Source organism: Somniosus microcephalus, chromosome 14 (assembly GCF_052327205.1).
Source record: "Somniosus microcephalus isolate GS21.2 chromosome 14, FLI_Smic_1.0, whole genome shotgun sequence".
Classification (NCBI taxonomy): Eukaryota; Metazoa; Chordata; class Chondrichthyes; order Squaliformes; family Somniosidae; genus Somniosus; species Somniosus microcephalus.
Window position 1 is genome coordinate 85,632,486 of NC_141000.1, and position 17,913 is coordinate 85,650,398.

Genomic DNA, 17,913 nt, shown 5'->3' on the forward strand with positions numbered 1-17,913 from the left:
CTGGTTCTGGACTCCCCCGCAATTGGGAACATCCTGCATCTAGTCTGAAACGTTAACTCTGTTTCTCTCTCCACGGATGCTGCCTGGCCTGCTGAATATTTCCAGCATTTTCTGTTGTTATTTCAGATTTCCAGCATCTGCAGTATTTTGCTATTACAATAATCTGCCTTCCTGTTTTTACCACCAAAGTGGATAACCTCGCATTTATCCACATTATACTGCATCTGCTATGCATCTGCCCAATCACCCAACCTGTCCAAATCATACTGGAGTTTCTCGGCATCCTCCTCACAGCACACACATCCACCCAGCTTTGTGTCGTCTGCAGACTTGGAGATATTACATCTAGTTCCCTCGTCTAGATCATTAATATATATGCGGTACCCCACTGGTCACTGCCTGCCACTCGGAAAAAATCCCGTTTATTCCAACTCTTTGCTTCCTGTCTGCCAACCAGTTCTCTATCCAAGTCAGTACCTTACCCCCAATCCCATGTGCTTTAACTTTACACGCTAATCTCTTATGCGGGACCTTATCGAAAGCCTTCTGAAAGTCCAAATACACCACATCCACTGGTTCTCCCTTATCTATTCTACCAGTTACATCCTCAAAAAATTCCAGTAGATTAGTCAAGCACGAGTTACCTTTTGTAAATCCATGTTGACTTTGTCCGATCCTGTCACTGTTTTCCAAGTACTCTGCTATTACATCTTTTATAATGGACTCTAGTATTTTCCTCACTACCGATGTCAGGCTTACCGGTCTATAATTACCCGATTTCTCTCTACCACCTTTTTTAAATAGTGGGGTTACATTAGCTACCCTCCAATCCATGGGAACTGTTCCGGAGTCTATAGAATTTTGGAAGATGACCAGCAATGCATCTACTATTTCTAGGGCCACTTCCTTAAGTACCCTAGGATGTAGATTATCAGGCCCTGGGGATTTATCGGCCTTCAATCCCGTCAATTTCCCTAACACCATTTCCCTACAAATACTGATTTCATTCAGTTCCTCTCTCTCATTAGACCCTATGTTCCCCGACATCTCTGGGAGGTTATTTGTGTCCTCCTTTGTGAAGACAGAACCAAAGCATGTATTTAATTGGTCTGCCATTTCTTTGTTCCCCATTATAAATTCCCCTGATTCTGACTGCAAGGGACCTACGCTTGACTTCACCAATCTTTTTCTCTTCACATATCTAAAGAAGCTTTTACAGTCAGTTTTTATGTTCCCTGCAAGCTTACTCTCATACTCTATTTCCCCCCTCTTAATTAATCCCTTTGTCCTCCTTTGCTGAATCCTAAACTGCTCCCAATCCTCAGGTTTGCTGCTTTTTCTGGCCAATTTATATGTCCTCTCCTTGGATCTTATGCTATCCCTAATTTCCCTTGTTAGCCATGGTTCAGTCACTTTTTTTTGTTTTATTTTTATGCCAAACAGGGATGAACAAATTCTGTAGTTCATCCATGCGATCTTTAAATGTTTGCCATTGCCTATCCACCGTCAACCCTTTTAGTAATATTCCCCAATCCATCCTAGCCAATTTGCGCCTCATACCATCGTAGTTTCCTTTATTTAAATTCAGGACATTAGTCTGTGAATCAAATATTTCACTCTCCATCTTAATGAAGAATTCGATCATATTATGATCGCTCCGCCCCAAGGGGTCTCGCACAAGAAGATTGCTAATTAATCCTTTCTCATTACATAATACCCAGTCTAAGATGGCCTGATCTCTAGTTGGTTCCTCAACATATTGGTCCAGGAAACCATCCCGTATACACTCCAGGAATTCCTCCTCCACAGTATTGTTACTAATTTGGTTAGCCCAATCTATATGTAGATTAAAGTCACCCATGATAACTGCTGTGCCCTTATTGCATGCGTCTCTCATTTCCCGTTTAATGCCACCCCCAACCTCAGCATTACTGTTTGGGAGTCTGTATACAACTCCCACTAACGTTTTCTGCCCCTTGGTATTTCTCAGCTCTACCCATACAGATTCCACGTCATCAGAGCTAATATCCTTCCTTACTATTGTGTTAATCCCCTCTTTAACCAGCAATACTACCCCACCACCTTTTCCTTTTTGCCTATCTTTCCTGAATATTGAATACCCCTGGATGTTGAATTCCCAGCCTTGGTCACCCTGGAGCCATGTCTCCGTAATCCCAATTATATCATATCCGTTTACATGTATTTGCGCAGCTAATTCATCCACCTTATTACGAATGCTCCTCGCCTTAAGACACTAAGCCTTCAGGCTTGTTTTTTTAACACTCTTAGACCTTTTAGAATTATTATTTACTGCGGCCATGTTTGATTTAAACCCTTGATTTCTCTGACTGCCACTTTTGCTTTTCTCGTTCCTGTCTTTTGCTTCTATCCTTGCTTCCCTTTCCTCTGTCTCCCTGCACAGGTTCCCAACCCCCTGCCATTTTAGTTTAAACCCTCCCCAACAGCACTAGCAAACACTCCCCCAGGACATCGGTCCTGGTCCTACCCAGGTGCAAACCGTCCAGTTTGTACTGGTCCCACCTCCCCCAGAACCGGTTCCAATGTCCCCGGAATTTGAATCCCTCCCCCTTGCACCATTCCTCTAGCCACATATTCAGCTGAAATATCCTTCTGTTTCTACTCTGACTAGCACGTGGCACTGGTAGCAGTCCTGAGATTACTACCTTTGAGGTCCTATTTTTTAAATTTACCTCCTAACTCCCTATATTCAGCTTTTAGGACCTCATCCCGGTTTTTACCTGTATCGTTGGTACCTATATGCACCACAACAACTGGCTGTTCACCCTCCCCCCTCCAGAATGTCCTGCAGCCGCTCCGAGACATCCTGACGGTCACCTCGCTTCCGCCTGCTTCCAGTGGGTCCCGCAGCGGCTGGCATTTTGGGCAGGTCGGCAGCCCTGCCATTGCCTGCGCTCACTGCAGATATTTAGATGAGGCAGATTGTGACGTCAATGAGTGTGCAATGCTGATTTGAAGCATGATCTGCCATTTTGGACATCACCGCTCCATTTAATGCCCTCTCCGAATCACGACCAGCTGAACATGCTTTCAGCAGCAGGAAGGACCCCCCAGGAATGAGATTTAAAGGGATCATCAACAACTTGCAGCTGACTTGCTTTTTCATTTTTACTGCTCTGTGTAAGTTTGCGTAACTGTTTGGCGTTTTCTAGAGTTGTTTAAAGTTGTTGAGTTGACAGGGAGTGTTGCTACATGTGGAGAACACCTTGCTTCTCATTTGAAGTGTTCTGCTCACATCACTTGCTCCCACCCATGGGGGGCTCTACTTACAATACCCCCCTCACACTCAAGTATGACAGGGAGATGGAGCGAAGGCAGCGAAGAAGAGGACAAGATGCTCACAGAGGGAGGAGGAGGAAGGGCAGGAGGAGGAAGGGCAGGAGGCCTTACCCACCTAGGGTCTTCCGAGAGCACTTCTCCTACCTGCACGTAAGCCAGGAGCAGTGTATAGGAGGCTCCACTTCACTAAGGAGGTGGCCACTGAACTCTGTCACCTCCTGCAACCAGACCTGCAGCCTCAGAGCAGGGCAATGATGGCTCTCCCAATGGCCCTAAAGGTCACTGTGGCCCTCAATTTTTTCACCACCAGATCCTTCCAGTCTAACATCTCTCAGTTCATCATCCATCGCTGCATCCGGGAGGTCACAGAGGCTCTGTACTCCAGGAGAAGGGACTTCATTGTCTTCTCTCTGAACAGGGAGAAGCGGGAGGAGCGCGCATGTGGCTTTGCCAGGATAGCGGGCTTCCCCATGGTGCAGAGCGCCATCAACTGCACACACGTGGCTTTGCGGGCGCCGTGTACCAATCCTGAGATGTTCCGTAATCGCAAAGGCTACCACTCACAATGTGCAGTTGTTGTGCGACCACGCCCAGCACATCATGATGGTGAATGCCCGGTATCCTGGCAGCAGTCATGATGCCTTCATCCTGCGCCAGTCCAGTATGCCAGCAATCTTCCAGCCACCACATCAAACCCGAGGGTGGCTGCTCGTAAACGATGGCTATCCGCACCACTCATAGCCAGCACTCCTATAATAACAGCTATACTGCCACAAAGAATATCATCGGGCAGACCATTAGGATGCTAAAGCAACGGTTCCGCTGCCTTGAGAGGAGCCCTCCACTGCACGCTGGAGCAGGTATCCCATTTCGTGGTGGTCTGCTGCATACTCCACAACTTGGCCATCATGAAGGCGTAGCCCTTGCCAACACGGGTTCTGGGACCACCTCAGGAGGAGGAGGAGGCAGAGGACGAGGAGGAGAAAGTGAGGAGGCAGGCAGCAGAACCCCGTTCCAGACGGGCTGTCCGTGAGCGCCTATAAGACTCCGGTTCAGTGAATGAAACCCCAGATCCCCATTGCTCACCACTTCCCCAACTTACCATCCCTCTGTCATGGAACATCACAGTGTCCTTCTGGGCACAAAGCTGAAATGAGAGCCACCACAAAACAAACATTCCAAACATAATTTATAAATTTATCAAATACAAATGAAAACAACGTCAACTAATCACCCTTGTGCATTCCCTTAGTGTCTGTCTTTTGTGTACCGTTTCCTCCTCTAGTGCTCCTTCGAAGTGCTCCCCCCAGTGGCGGCAGCATGGCTGGTGGAAGGCTGCTGACTTTCAGTGGGGGAGACTGCAGATGGCTTTGCAGGACGACCTCGAGCATCTCTGGACCTAGAATGCCCGGCTGTAGACTGCACCACCTCGGCATGGACGGCAGCAGTCTGGGCTGGCTGTATGACGGGCAGCAGCAAGGGCACAGGCAGAGTGGCAGTGGTGGGAGAGTACAGCAGGTTCTTGCTCCACAGAGCCACTGCCACTATTTCCAGGGCGGCGCCTCAGCATTCCTAGCCATCTGTTGGGGGACAGATTGGAGTGCTGTGAGATTCTGCAAGTCCGTTTCCCCACTCGTAAACTCAGCCACGATGGCAGCAGTCTGAGCTTGCACTGCAGCACTGGGACGTTGGGTCGCTTCCACCTATGCTGCAATGGAAGCTGCGACATCACCCATCACACGCAGCATCATGGCTGGGTCCACAAGTTTTCTCATGGAGTTGCCCATCATTTCCACCTTGGAAATCATGGGCTCCAAGCTCCGCACAAAGCCCCGTGCAATGTTGGAGCCGGACTCGTCCATGCTCCTTGACACTGACAAGAGGCTCTCTGGCAGACTTGCTTTGCACCTGTATGCATGCCCATCACCCTTCTTCTGAAGGCCACCTCGTCAAGGTCATCATCTGAGTCCTGTGCATCAAAACTCACACGCGAACTTGCCCTCCTGAGAGCTGGCACCTGAACTACCCTTTCCCCCTGGCCTGGCCGCAGCCCACTTATGCCCAGTAACTCACCATGTGCAGATCTCTCTATACTACCCTCTAAAGTACATGCAGTGCCATTTTCTGAGCTGGTGTCTGCGAGTATCAGATGCAGTGCGGGTGTGTCTTCTCCTCTATCACTGTCCTCCTCCATGACTTCGGGGACTGGCTAGCCAGGTTGGAATTCTTGGGTATCTGAAAGGAGAAAGATACAAGGGTCGGGTTGTGGTGAGGGGCGGGGGGCGAAAAACAAGATATCCATTCATACACCATCAGCAGCTTGTAAGTGAGAAGAGATTGTGGGATGAGGGGGAAGTGGGAATGTAAGAAGAAGGACTAGGTATGAGCGTACCGTCGTCATTAGCAATGCTTTCAACTTCCCCGCTCACTACGGACTCTGTGACTGCCCCTCCAATTATGTTGAGAACTGCTTCCTCCAGCTCCCTCAGGTTCTGAAGTCTGGCTTCCCCTCCACACGTCTGCTGCTGCACCCGGTGGTTGTGTGCCACCTTTGCCTGCAAGAGAAAGGGAAATGTGTCATTGAGTGTGGTGCAATGTGTTTGGATGATGTGCCTGTCATGGTTGAATAACTGGCATTGTGTGCAAGGTGTGAGATGTGGGTGTAAGTCTTGCAGCAGTGGTAAGTGTGAGGGTGCAGTGAAGCTATGATTGTGAGGTATAAGGTGATTACTAGAGATTGTTGGTAGGTGAGTGATGGGGTGTGGTGCAGATATGGCATTTGATGATGCATTCACTCACCTTGACCACTCACGTGAGGTCATTAAACCTTTTGCAGCACTTGCTCTAGGTCCTGGGGACAACACTCATTGCACTGACGGCTTCAGAAATAATCTCCTACAGCCTTCTGGTGTTTTGCCTTGAAGGCCTCCTCCCCCGGTGGGTAGAGAACGTGACGGCGTCTTTATACCCCAAAGATCAAGGCTTCCAGTGCTGCATCTGAAAATCTCCTTGCCCTTTCCCTTGGCTGTTGGGCCATGGCTGTGTTCACAGTGACAATGCTTCTGCAACAAAGCACCTCCCCTTCAAGTAATGCAGAGAGCCGAGGCCAAACTTTATTGGCTAGTAGACTGCACTCGATATTGGCTCCCTTTTTCGGCGCTAAGCCAATCAGCAGCGCATCCAGCGCTGAGATCAGCGCTGCAATCATTATAATGAGCAAGCAGCATGAATTTTGCATGCTGCCTGCACCACTTTGCATGCACATCATGCTGTGTGAAGTCCGTGCCCATTTTTGGGCCTTATCCAATTTCTAGGCCTAAGTCTTTGTTGACATACAGTCACCAGTTTCCCTCCAGTACCTTGCCCAACTGACCATTATTCATCCAGAAGCCTTAACTATGAGTATGTGCATGATATTCAAACATGGGGGGAGGGGCAGGATCATCCATCGAATATCCACATGTAGTTACAGCAGGGGCCCCTTGACAATGATTAAGAGTGGGAGTCCTGGCCAGTTTCTCTCATGGACACTGCTGCTCAGGGTGAGATGAATAAACCCAGTACAGGCCAGAAGTGAATCCTGGAACCTTACTGGTACTGCTTAGCTATACAGTGGCATAACTTGCTAACCCATTGGTGTAGCCAATTTTTATTTTGCATTTAGTCATCAGTAGAAGATGCTCATCCTGAGTGAGGAAGATGAGATGGTCTGCACCACAGAATTGTACATGGCCAGCATTATTGACTGACAAATGTGCTTCTAGCAGCGCATGATTATTGTCAGTTTTTTTCCCCTCTACCAAACACCAGGATTAAGCAACAATCTGCTTGAGAGACAGGCATTATTTATTTGGATTCATTACCAATCAAAAAAAATTACGTAAGGATGATCCCCGGGCTCCATGCATTATAAGCACACTTTGCAAAATAGCTGTGTACCACAGTTGGAGAAATATAAAATATTTTCTATTAAAAGTATATTTTTGAGGGACAGGGTAAGGATATTGCATGTATTTTCATTGTAAATTATTTTTAACTTGTCTTCCATCTCCTCTAATCATATATCTTCACCCTGTTCTTGGCTCACTATTGTATTACTGTATACATACATGTTCCTATAAGGCATGATTATTATAACAAAAAATCCAATAGGTTAGATGATGAGCAATAGCATAACCCGTTTAGCTAGCAAAGAAAATACAAAGAGATGAAAACACAAAAAAGAATAAAAGAGAAGTTTGAAATAGCTGAGCAAGATGGGCTTGCCTTACATCATAGCTGCATTGTCTTCTTAATCTCAGACTTTCTGCTTAAACAGCTAGTCCATCAAAACCAATACTGTTTGTGCTGTTTACTATTGTGGAAATGACAGCACAAAACCTGCTGCTTTTAAAGTTACTTAGAAAAAATATTGTATCTGCTAATTAATAAAAATTCAAAATGGTTTTAGGTACCTCAGCGGCAGTCCGCTGTGCCATCTGTATTTGAGCCACCACAACAAACCAGAGGGTGGCTACAGGCACGATAAAGGCTATCCGTTAACAACATGGCTCATGACTCTGGTGCGCAAACCATGCACACGTGGGCAGCATTCATGCAACGAAAGCCATGCTGCCACATGAAATATAAGAAATAAGAGCAGGAGTAGGCCATACGGCCCCTCAAGCCTGCTCCGCCATTCAATAAGATCATGGCTGATCATTGACATCAACTCCACTTTCCCGCCCGATCTCCATATCCCATCTTAACCCCAATTCCACATTCACCAACAGTCCCACACTTTGCCTTCCCTCCGTCACTGGCCATAATGGAAAAATAAAAGGCAACACAAAATAAACATTCTAAATCAAATTTATAAATAAAATCATGCCACATTGCATGCAGAAGTCAGCTAATCACCCTTGTGCATTTCCTTAGTGCCTGTCTTCTGTGTGCCTTTGCCTGTCCTAGTGCTCCTACACAGTGCTACCCCAGTGGCTGCAGCATGGCTGGTGGAAGGCTGCTGACTTCCTGTGGGAGACACTGCAGATGACCTTGCAGGATGACCTTGAGCAGCTCTGAGCCTAGAATGCCCGAATTTGGACTGCACCATCTGGGCATGGGCGGCAGCAGCTTGGGCTGGCTGGCTGACAGGCAACAACAAGGGCACTGGCGGAGTGGCAGGGATGGGAGGATGAATGCTGTCATCCTGAGAGAGGACAGCAGGTCCGTGCTCTACGGAGCCACTGCAATCCTAGTAATCCGTTGAAGGACATATTGTTGGACTGCTGTGACACACTGCAAGCCCCTTTGAACAGTGGTATTCGCAGCCACGATGGTGGCAGTGCATGTCAGCAAGGTGTCCTTGCATGGCAGAAGTCTGAGCTTCCACTGCAGCACCAAGATGTTGGGTGGCTTTTGCTTATGCTGCAATGGAAGCTGAGATATTGGCCATCAGACGTTGCATCATGGGTCCGCAAGTGTGTTAATGGAGTTGGCCACCACTTCTATGCTGGAAAGGATGGACTCAACTCTGCACAAAGCCCTGTGCCAAGTTGGTGCCTGACTCCTCCATGCTCCTTGACTTTGCACGCAGACTTTCTGGCAGGCCAGCCAAAGCACCAATCATTTCATTCTGCATACTCATCAGCCTTCTTCTGTAGCCTGCCCCATCGAAGTCCTCTGCAGCAGAACTTGTGTGCAACCTCGCCCTCCAGCGAGCTGGCACCTGCGCTACCCTTGGCTCCTGCCCTGGCTGCAGCCCACTCGTGCCCAGTGTCTCACCACGTGCGAATCCCGCGTCTAACCTATCCTCTAAAGTACACGGAGTGTCAGTATCTGAGCTGGTGGCTGTGAGTGTGAAATCGAGTGACGGTGCTGTTCAATGTTCCCTCTAATTTTTTTTTGTGCACGGTCCCTTTAACTGGTTGCGCGGCCCATTCAAATTTTCACGCATGCGCGGTTTCCTCTATTTAAAAGCCGGTTAGCGGGCTGCGTGGGACCTGCAGCCGCGCAGCTTAGCAAGAGCGTTGGCACTGTGTCTTCGTCATCACTATCTTCTTTCTCTTCCACCTGTTGCTCTTCCACCACTGCCTGGCCAGGTTGCAGTTCTTGGGTATCTGAAATAAGAAAGGCACAAGGGTAGAGTTGTGGTGCGGGGAAGGGGGAGTGTAAGAGGTGCATGCTTACACCATCTGCAGCTTTTAAATCAAAAGACATTGTGGAATGAGGGGAAGTGGGATGCGAAAAGGAAGATTAGGTATGAGGATATCGTCATCGTCGATGGTTTCAACCCCACTGCTGGCCACAGCCTTTGCGATGGCCGCTTCAATGATGGTGACCACCATCTCCTCCATCGGGATAAAGTCATACAGTAGTGCTTGTCCCCTGCTGGTTAGCTCTTGCTGCCTCTGGTTATAAATATAAACATAACATAAACATAAAAGATAGGAGCAGGAGTAGGCCATTCGGCCCCTCGAGCCTGCTCCGCCATTCAATGCGATTATGGCTGATCATCCAAATTCAGTACCTGGTCCCTGCTTTCTCCCCATATCCCTTGATCCCTTTTGCCTTAAGAAATATATCCAATTCCTTCTTGAATATATTTAATGAATTGGCCTCTACTGCCTTCTGTGGTAGAGAATTCCACAGGTTCACCACTCTCTGGGTGAAGAAATTCCTCCTCATCCCTGTCCTAAATGGCTTACCCCTTTTCCTTAAACTGTGACCCCTGGTTCTGGACTCCCCAACCATCGGGAACATCCTTCCTGCATCTAGTCTGTCCAGTCCTGTCAGAATTTTGTAATTTCAATGAGATCCCCTCTCATTCTTCTAAACTCCAACGAGTATAAGCCCAATCGACCCAATCTCTCCTCATACGTCATTCCTGCCATCCCAGGTATCAGCCTGGTGAATCTTCGCTGCACTCCCTCCATGGCAAGAACATCCTTCCTCAGATAAGGCAACCAAAACTGCACACAATACTCAAGATGTGGTCTCACCAAGGCCCTGTACAACTGCAGCAAGACATCCTTGTTCCTGTACTCAATCCCTCTCGCTACGAAGGCCAACATACAGTTTGCCTTCTTAACCGCCTGCTGCACCTGCATGCTTACCTTCAGCGACTGGTGCACAAAGACGCCCAGGTCTCGTTGCACTTCCCCTTCTCCCAATCTATTGCCATTCAGATAATAATCTGCCTTCCTGTTTTTGACACCAAAGTGGATAACCTCGCATTTATCCACATTATATTGCATCTGCCATGCTTCTGCCCAATCACCCAACCTGTCCAAATCATACGTTATGCGCCAACTTGTCCTACAAGAGAGAGGGAAGTGTGTCAGTGAGTGTGGTGCAATGTGTTTTTTGGTGATGTGCCGGTCATGGTTGAATAGCTGACAGTGTGTGCAAGATGTGAGTGTGAGGCTTGCAGCAGGACTAAGTGTGTGAGGGTGAGGTGAAGCTATGAATGAGGTATGAGTCGTGTTTGATAAAGATTGTTGGTAGCTGTGTGATGGGGGGTGGTGTAATGTGTGAGGCTAATGGTGCAGATGGTGGGATATGGAATTTGAAGGTGAATTCACTGACTTTGACCACTCGTGAGATCGTTGAACTTCTTGCGGCATTGCATCCAGGTCCTCAGGGCTTGACTCCTGGCATTGACCACCATGGCTATCTGCTCCCACAACCTTCACAGAGTTTGTCTGGAGGGGCTCCTAGCCCCGTGTGAATAGAGGACTGCTCTCGTCCTGTTCACCTCCTCCACCAAGGCCTTCAGTGTAGCGTCAGAGAACCTTGGAGCATGCTCTCTCCTCTGTTGTGCCATTATTCAGTCTTCTTCCTGCTCAGAGTCTCCGCCACAAAGTGTATTGATTTCTTTGTGGGTTCAATGACGAGACATTTATGAAAGAGAATGAGTTTTAATCTAAAGTCTGTTCAACGCTTTATACAGCTTTTACAGGAGCTATCATGCTAGTGATGCATCTAGAACGAAACTGAAACTAAACTAGACTGCCTTGCTTGTCTCAGTCACATGACCTCTGCTGGTCAGGCACAAGCAATCAATACATGCAATCATGCTGGTAGGCATCATAATCGAACAGGCAAATAACATCACTATTTGCTGATATCATTACATCTCCTTTTCTTAAAACAAAAGTATTTTACTTTTAACTAACAACATGTTTTCTTTGTATTAATCTGCATTTTAACTGTAACACTTAATGAACTTACATTATCATTATCATGATCCAGGTTTTTTAACCTTGCTTTGTGTGTTCACATGAAATATGTCAATACACTAGAACTTGAAGAAAGAATAAGATAACATTACTTCCTTCTATAACAATAGTCCTTAAATTTGCTCAATGAGTCTCTCAGGAGGCTTCACGTGTCTTGAGGATTTTCTGATTGATTGTCCTTGAATCTGAGTTGTTGCCTCAGATGATTGGTTCTCAGCTGTGTGATCAGGTTGTTCAACAGTATCAGTCTCTTGACCTGCTGTGGCTGGTCCCATGAGAAGATCTCGACGATTTCTTCTCAGAACAGCACCCTCATCTGTCTGAATGGTGTATGATCTTGGTTGAACTTCACTCAGGGCTGTTCCCTTCTGAGTCCATGTGTTTGTTTTGTCTTTGAACCTTACTTGGTCACCAGTGTGGAGTTCAGGTCGGTTTTGTGTTCCTCTGTCACAGTAGTACTTTTGCTTTTCTTTCTGTTGTTCTTTGAACTTCCTCCCCCTCTTTTGTTTTCAGGAGGTTCTCCGGGATGGGTAGGTTTGACCTTAGCCGACGTCCCATCAGGAGTTGGGCTGGTGACATACCACACTCGAGCGGCGTTGTGCGGTATACAAGCATGCTCTGGTAGAAGTCAGTTCCACTGTCTTTTGCCTTGTACTTCAGTCTTTTCACTGTGTTTGCGGGCTCTCCTGGGTCAACAGCTCTGGACAACGTGTCTGCTGTATACATCAGCTTACCCGGTGTGTACGCAACATTCAGTTCATCATAGACTGTCTCTCCTTTGCTTTCCACAATGAGGACTCTCTTTACCAGGTTCAGTCTCTCACAGGCTTTTAAACCTAGTATGGCTTGCACATCCTTTGGCACCACGATTAATGCTAGCGTGTGCTCTCTGTCCTTGTGTGTTACTTTGACAATGCATCTTCCTTTCACTGGTATATCAGTACCTGAGTATCCTGTCACTTTCACTTTTATTCCATGTATCTTTGGTCTGGGTCTAATTTTCTTAAAATCAGTCTCTGATATCACATTAACTTGTGCTCCAGTATCCAATTTAAATGGAATGTGTATGTCATTCACTTTTAGTGTCAACATCCAGTCTCTTTCTTCTTGTTTGTTTTCAGACACAACATCTACATAGAACTCCTCTATGTCGCTTTCATCTACTGCATGGACCTTGCTTTGTTGCACTTGGTTCTTACAGCAACGGGCATAATGGTTGTTTTTGTTGCAACTATTGCATTTTTTACCATATGCTGGACACTTTTTTGTTGGATGCTGTGTACCGCATCGACTACATGACTTTCGATTGTCCCTTTCATTTTCGTTCGCTGGCCACGCCTCTTTTTTCACATTGGCGCTCTTTGTTAAACGGTTTGTGTCCATTCTTACTCACTGCATCCACGTTGCAGCTACTGTCACTGAATAGCTCCTTTGCCTGCAACTTCACAGTCTCTGTAGCCCTACACAGTGCTATGGCTTTTCCCAGGTCTAGATCTTGCTCTCTTAGCAGTCTTTCCCTTAGACCATTATCTGGAATACCACACACCAGTCTGTCTTTTATCAGCGAGTCTGTCAGTCCCCCAAATTCACACGATTTGCTTCTGTTTCTCAGTTCAGTCACATACTGATCAATAGTATCACCCATTTTCTGTACACATGTGAAAAATCTGTGCCTCTCAAACGTCACGTTACGTTTAGGTATGCAGTAGGCCTCAAACTGTTCCATTATTTTATCTAGCTTCATTTTGTCTCCATTAACAGTGAATGTGAAGTTATTATACACCTCCACCGCTTCATCACCCACGACATGTAAGAACAGTGACGATTTCCTTTTATTACTTTTCTCGTCAGCTCCGATTGCTGATAAATACAACCCCACACGTTGTTTGAACCTTCTCCAATTTTCAGCCACATTACCTGTCAACTGAAGCGTCGCCGGTGGGAGTAAACCTTCCATTTTTCACTTCGTTAGCTATTCTCTAATGGTAAGCAACGATGTTCTCTTTTGGCTTGCTAATCTGTGGAGAGCTGATGTAACTTCAGAATTTTTCTCTTCATCTCTTTCAGCCACTTCTGACACCATGTATTGATTTCTTTGTGGGTTCAATGACGAGACATTTATGAAAGAGAATGAGTTTTAATCTAAAGTCTGTTCAACTCTTTATACAGCTTTTACAGGAGCTATCATGCTAGTGATGCATCTAGAACAAAACTGAAACTAAACTAGACTGCCTTGCTTGTCTCGGTCACATGACCTCTGCTGGTCAGGCACAAGCAATCAATACATGCAATCATGCTGGTAGGCATCATAATCGAACAGGCAAATAACATCACTATTTGCGGATATCATTACACAAAGTTCCAGCACCTGCTCCAGCCAGAATGCATCTCCCCTAGCCTCGCACAAACTTGGGTCCCCTGTTGAGGTATGCAGCCACTCAGCACGTTTAGCGCTGGCTGCACGCTCCAATCATTTAAATTAGCAGGCAGTATGAAGTTTGCGTGCTGCCTGCATTGGAAGCAACGGGCATGGGTTAAGCACGCATTGCGATCCCCATGCCTGTTTTATAACATAAGAACATAAGAAATAGGAGCAGGAGTAGGCCAATTGGCCCCTCGAGCCTGCTCCGCCATTCAATAAGATCATGGCTGATCTGATCCTAACCATCAATCCACTATCACAGAACCATCTCCTGAATCTAACAGAATTAGACACATGAAATAGGAGCAGGATCAGGCTACACGACCCCTGGGCCTGCTCCGCTACCCACAGGGCCATGACCGATCCGAACCTAGACTCATGTCCAAATTCCTGCCCGCTCCCCGTAATCCTTAATTCCCTTTACTTCTAGGAAACTGTCTATTTCTGTTTTAAATTTATGTAATGATGTAGCTTCTACAGCTTTTTGGGGCAGCATATTCCATGGACCTACCACCCTCTGAGTGAAGTAGTTCCTCCTCATCTCAGTTTTGAAAGAGCAGCCCCTTATTCTAAGACTATGTCCCCTAGTTCTAGTTTCACCCATCATCGGGAACACCTTCCCCGCATCCACCCGATCCAACCCCTTCACAATCTTATATGTTTCAATAAGATCGCCTCTCATTCTTCTGAACTCCAATGAGTAGAGTCCCAATCTACTCAACCTCTCCTCATATGTCCATCCCCTCATCCCTGGGATTAACCGAGTGAACCTTCTTTGTACTGACTCGAGAGCAAGTATGTCCTTTCTTAAGTATGGACACCAAAACTGTACGCAGTATTCCAGGTGTGGTCTTACCTTGTACAACTGAAGCAATACCTCCCTATTTTTATATTCTATCCCCCTAGCAATGAAAGCCAACATTCCATTGGCCTTCTTAATCACTTGCTGCACCTGCATACTAACCTTTTGAGTTTCGTGCACCAGGACCCCCAGATCCCTTTGTACTTCAGTACTTTCCAGTTTCTTGCCATTAAGATAATAACTTGCTCTACGATTTTTCCTGCCAAAGTGCATAACCTCACACTTTCCAGTATTGTATTCCATCTGCCAAATCTCTGCCCACTTACTTAGCCTGTCTATGTCCCCTTGCAGGTTTTTTATGTCCTCCTCACTCACTACTTTCCCTCCCATCTTAGTATCATCTGCAAACTTTGATATGTTACACTTGGTCCCCTCCTCCAAATCATGAATATAGATTGTAAAGAGTTGGGGACCCAGCACTGACCCCTGCGGAACACCACTAGTTACTGATTGCCAGTCTGAGAATGAACCATTTATCCCAACTCTCTGCCTTCTGTTAGATAGCCAATCCTCTATCCATGCCAGAATATTACCCCAATCCCGTGATTTTTTATCTTAAGCAATAATCTTTTGTGTGGCACCTTGTCAAATGCCTTTTGGAAGTCTAAATACACTACGTCCACTGGTTCCCCTTTATCCACCCTATATGTTACTTCCTCAAAGAACTCCAGCAAATTTGTCAAACATGACTTCCCCTTCATAAAACCATGCTGACTTTGTCCTATTAAATTATGATTATCCAAATGTCCTGTTACTGTCTCCTTAATAATGGACTCCAAAATTTTACCTACCACAGATGTTAGGCTAACCGGTCTATAGTTTCCAGCCTTCTGTCTGTGGTAAACCACTTTTGTCGTTCACTATCGTTACACTATAGTTATCACTGTTATATCGTTACTCTATGGTTATCACTGTTCACACTGTTGTATCACTATACGAGGTCGCCTCTTGTCACGCTGTTATACCTGGGCTGACCACTGCTGACTCCGCCCATGGCTCCACCTACCTGCCCAGATATAAAGGTGGTCGACTGGCTGGTATTCCTCCTTGTTGGATCCGATCACCCACGAGGGTGGGCTCTGTTATTTAGCCAATAAAAACCTATAGTTACTTTCTTAACTCGTCGCTTTTCATTGGATGAATTGATAGGTATATCACTGTCTACTGCCCTTTTTAAATAAGGGTGTTACATTAGCAGTTTTCCAGTCTGCCGGGACCTTTGCCGAGTCCAGGGAGTTTTGGAAAATTATTACCAATGCATCCACAATCCCTACCGCCACTTCCCTCAAGACTCTAGGATGTAAGCCATCAGGTCCAGGTGATTTATCCGCCTTGAGTCCCATTATTTTACCGAGTACCACTTCCTTAGTGATTTTGATCGTGTTTAGCTCCTCCCCCCCTTTAGCCCCCTGTTTGTCCAGTGTTGGGATATTCTTAGGCCTAGAAATTCAGTAGGCTTTGTGCCCAGTTTTCGCCCAAAGAGGGCTTTTGTGCCACTTGCTGAGCTTTCGCCGATATTCAGCGCTGCGGTAATGGCGGCATTAGCCAGTAGCGCTGCGCCGCCACCGATGACGTCAACAGTGTGCGCAGTGCCCCGCTACCGCCCCGCTACCGGCCATATTTAGTTGCAGCCGCCTCTTCCGCAGTGGCCGCAAACAGCGATCAGAAAACGGGGCCATACTGTAGCCTTAGTGGGGCGCTTTAAGGTGGAGGTGCGGCCGGCCGCTTTTTCGGCGGCCGCCTGCCCGCACCTCCTTCCCCGGCCTCCTCCACCACCCCCCCCCCCCCCCCCCGGCGGCATTGCCGGCTGCTTTCCGCGAATCCGGCACTTCTCCGTGGTGCCGGGCTCATTTGCCGGCACTATCCAGCGGCGATCTCCCCGTTGCAGGCACCTCCCCCTTAAGAGAAGGAGGAGGCCTGCAGTACCGCAGCCTGCCGCTCCGCAGCGGGTGGTGCAGCGGCGCCTAGAGCGCTGAAATTCAGTTTCAGCACCCCAAGCAGGGGCGGGCACACCCTGGAATAGCGCCCGGTTCCGACTTGGGGCGCAAAAACCGAATATCTGACGGGCGCAACTGGCTCCGCGCTCAGCGCTAACTTTTGGGCGCACGCCAGCTGGCGGGCCCAAAGTGAATTTCTAGGCCTTAGTGTCTTCTACTGTAAAGACTGATATAAAATATTCATTCAGTGTTTTTGCCATCTCCATATTTCCCACCATTCGGGGGCTATTGAAGTCTTGTAACTCCGGGTAAAAAGGAGCCAGAGCTTTAATTGATTTTAAAAGAAAGCATCATAAAAAACTAGGCTTTAAACATGAAAATCTGTATATTTTAAATGCTACATACTGTATTTGCAGCTGACAGTTTAATAATCCAGTTATAGTTTGAGCATGTTTAAATGTTATTGAAACTTTTTTTTTCTTTCAGATAGTTACTGTGAATGTTTCGTCCTCTACTTTGAATATTTAAGAAGAAAGAAATCTGGTTTAAATGAAAAGTGACTTTAGTGTAGTGTTTCTTTTGTTCTTTTTCATATGCACTTTATCCACAAGCTCCTTCAGTAACTAATAATACTTAAAATAATTAGAATGAAGTATAGAGGTAACTTTGTAGTTATAAACTGACAATGTGAACAAAAAATAAAACAAAATGTTTAACTAATATTGTTGTGCACTCATTAAATAAAGTGCAAAATGTGAAACACCTGGTAATTAACCATGTCTGACTGCAGAAGAGACGCAAGCACATTGAGATCTGACTTAAGTAATCACAAGATACATAAGGATGTGGACGGTCATTCATCCATCCAGAACTACTTTACACTTCCCCCATTGCTGCATCTAATTGTTTCTTAAATGATTTCAGGGTTTTAACCTCCACCACTCTACCCAGCCTTCCATTCCTCATGTTGATCACGCTCTGTGTGAAGAACCTTATGACATCAGTCCTAAAGTTACCTTTTACTAGTTTGATTTTGTGTCCCTTTGTCCTATTCCCACAGGTTAAAGTAGTATTCCGGGTTAACGTTTTCCATATTAATTACTACCTTATATACCTCTATAAGATCATGTCTCAGACACCTCCTTTACAGGCTGA

At 46.5% G+C, this 17,913-nt stretch overlaps 1 protein-coding gene across 1 annotated transcript in view; it reads left to right on the forward strand.

Moving 5' to 3' along the window:
- cfap91 (cilia and flagella associated protein 91) overlaps positions 1-17,484 on the forward strand; it is a 133,483-nt gene extending 115,999 nt beyond the window's left edge. The window contains exon 18 of the mRNA XM_086006853.1: positions 17,245-17,484. The gene's annotated coding sequence lies outside the window, so the exon portion shown is untranslated. The remainder of the gene's footprint in view (positions 1-17,244) is intronic.
- The last annotated feature ends 429 nt before the right edge of the window (positions 17,485-17,913 follow it).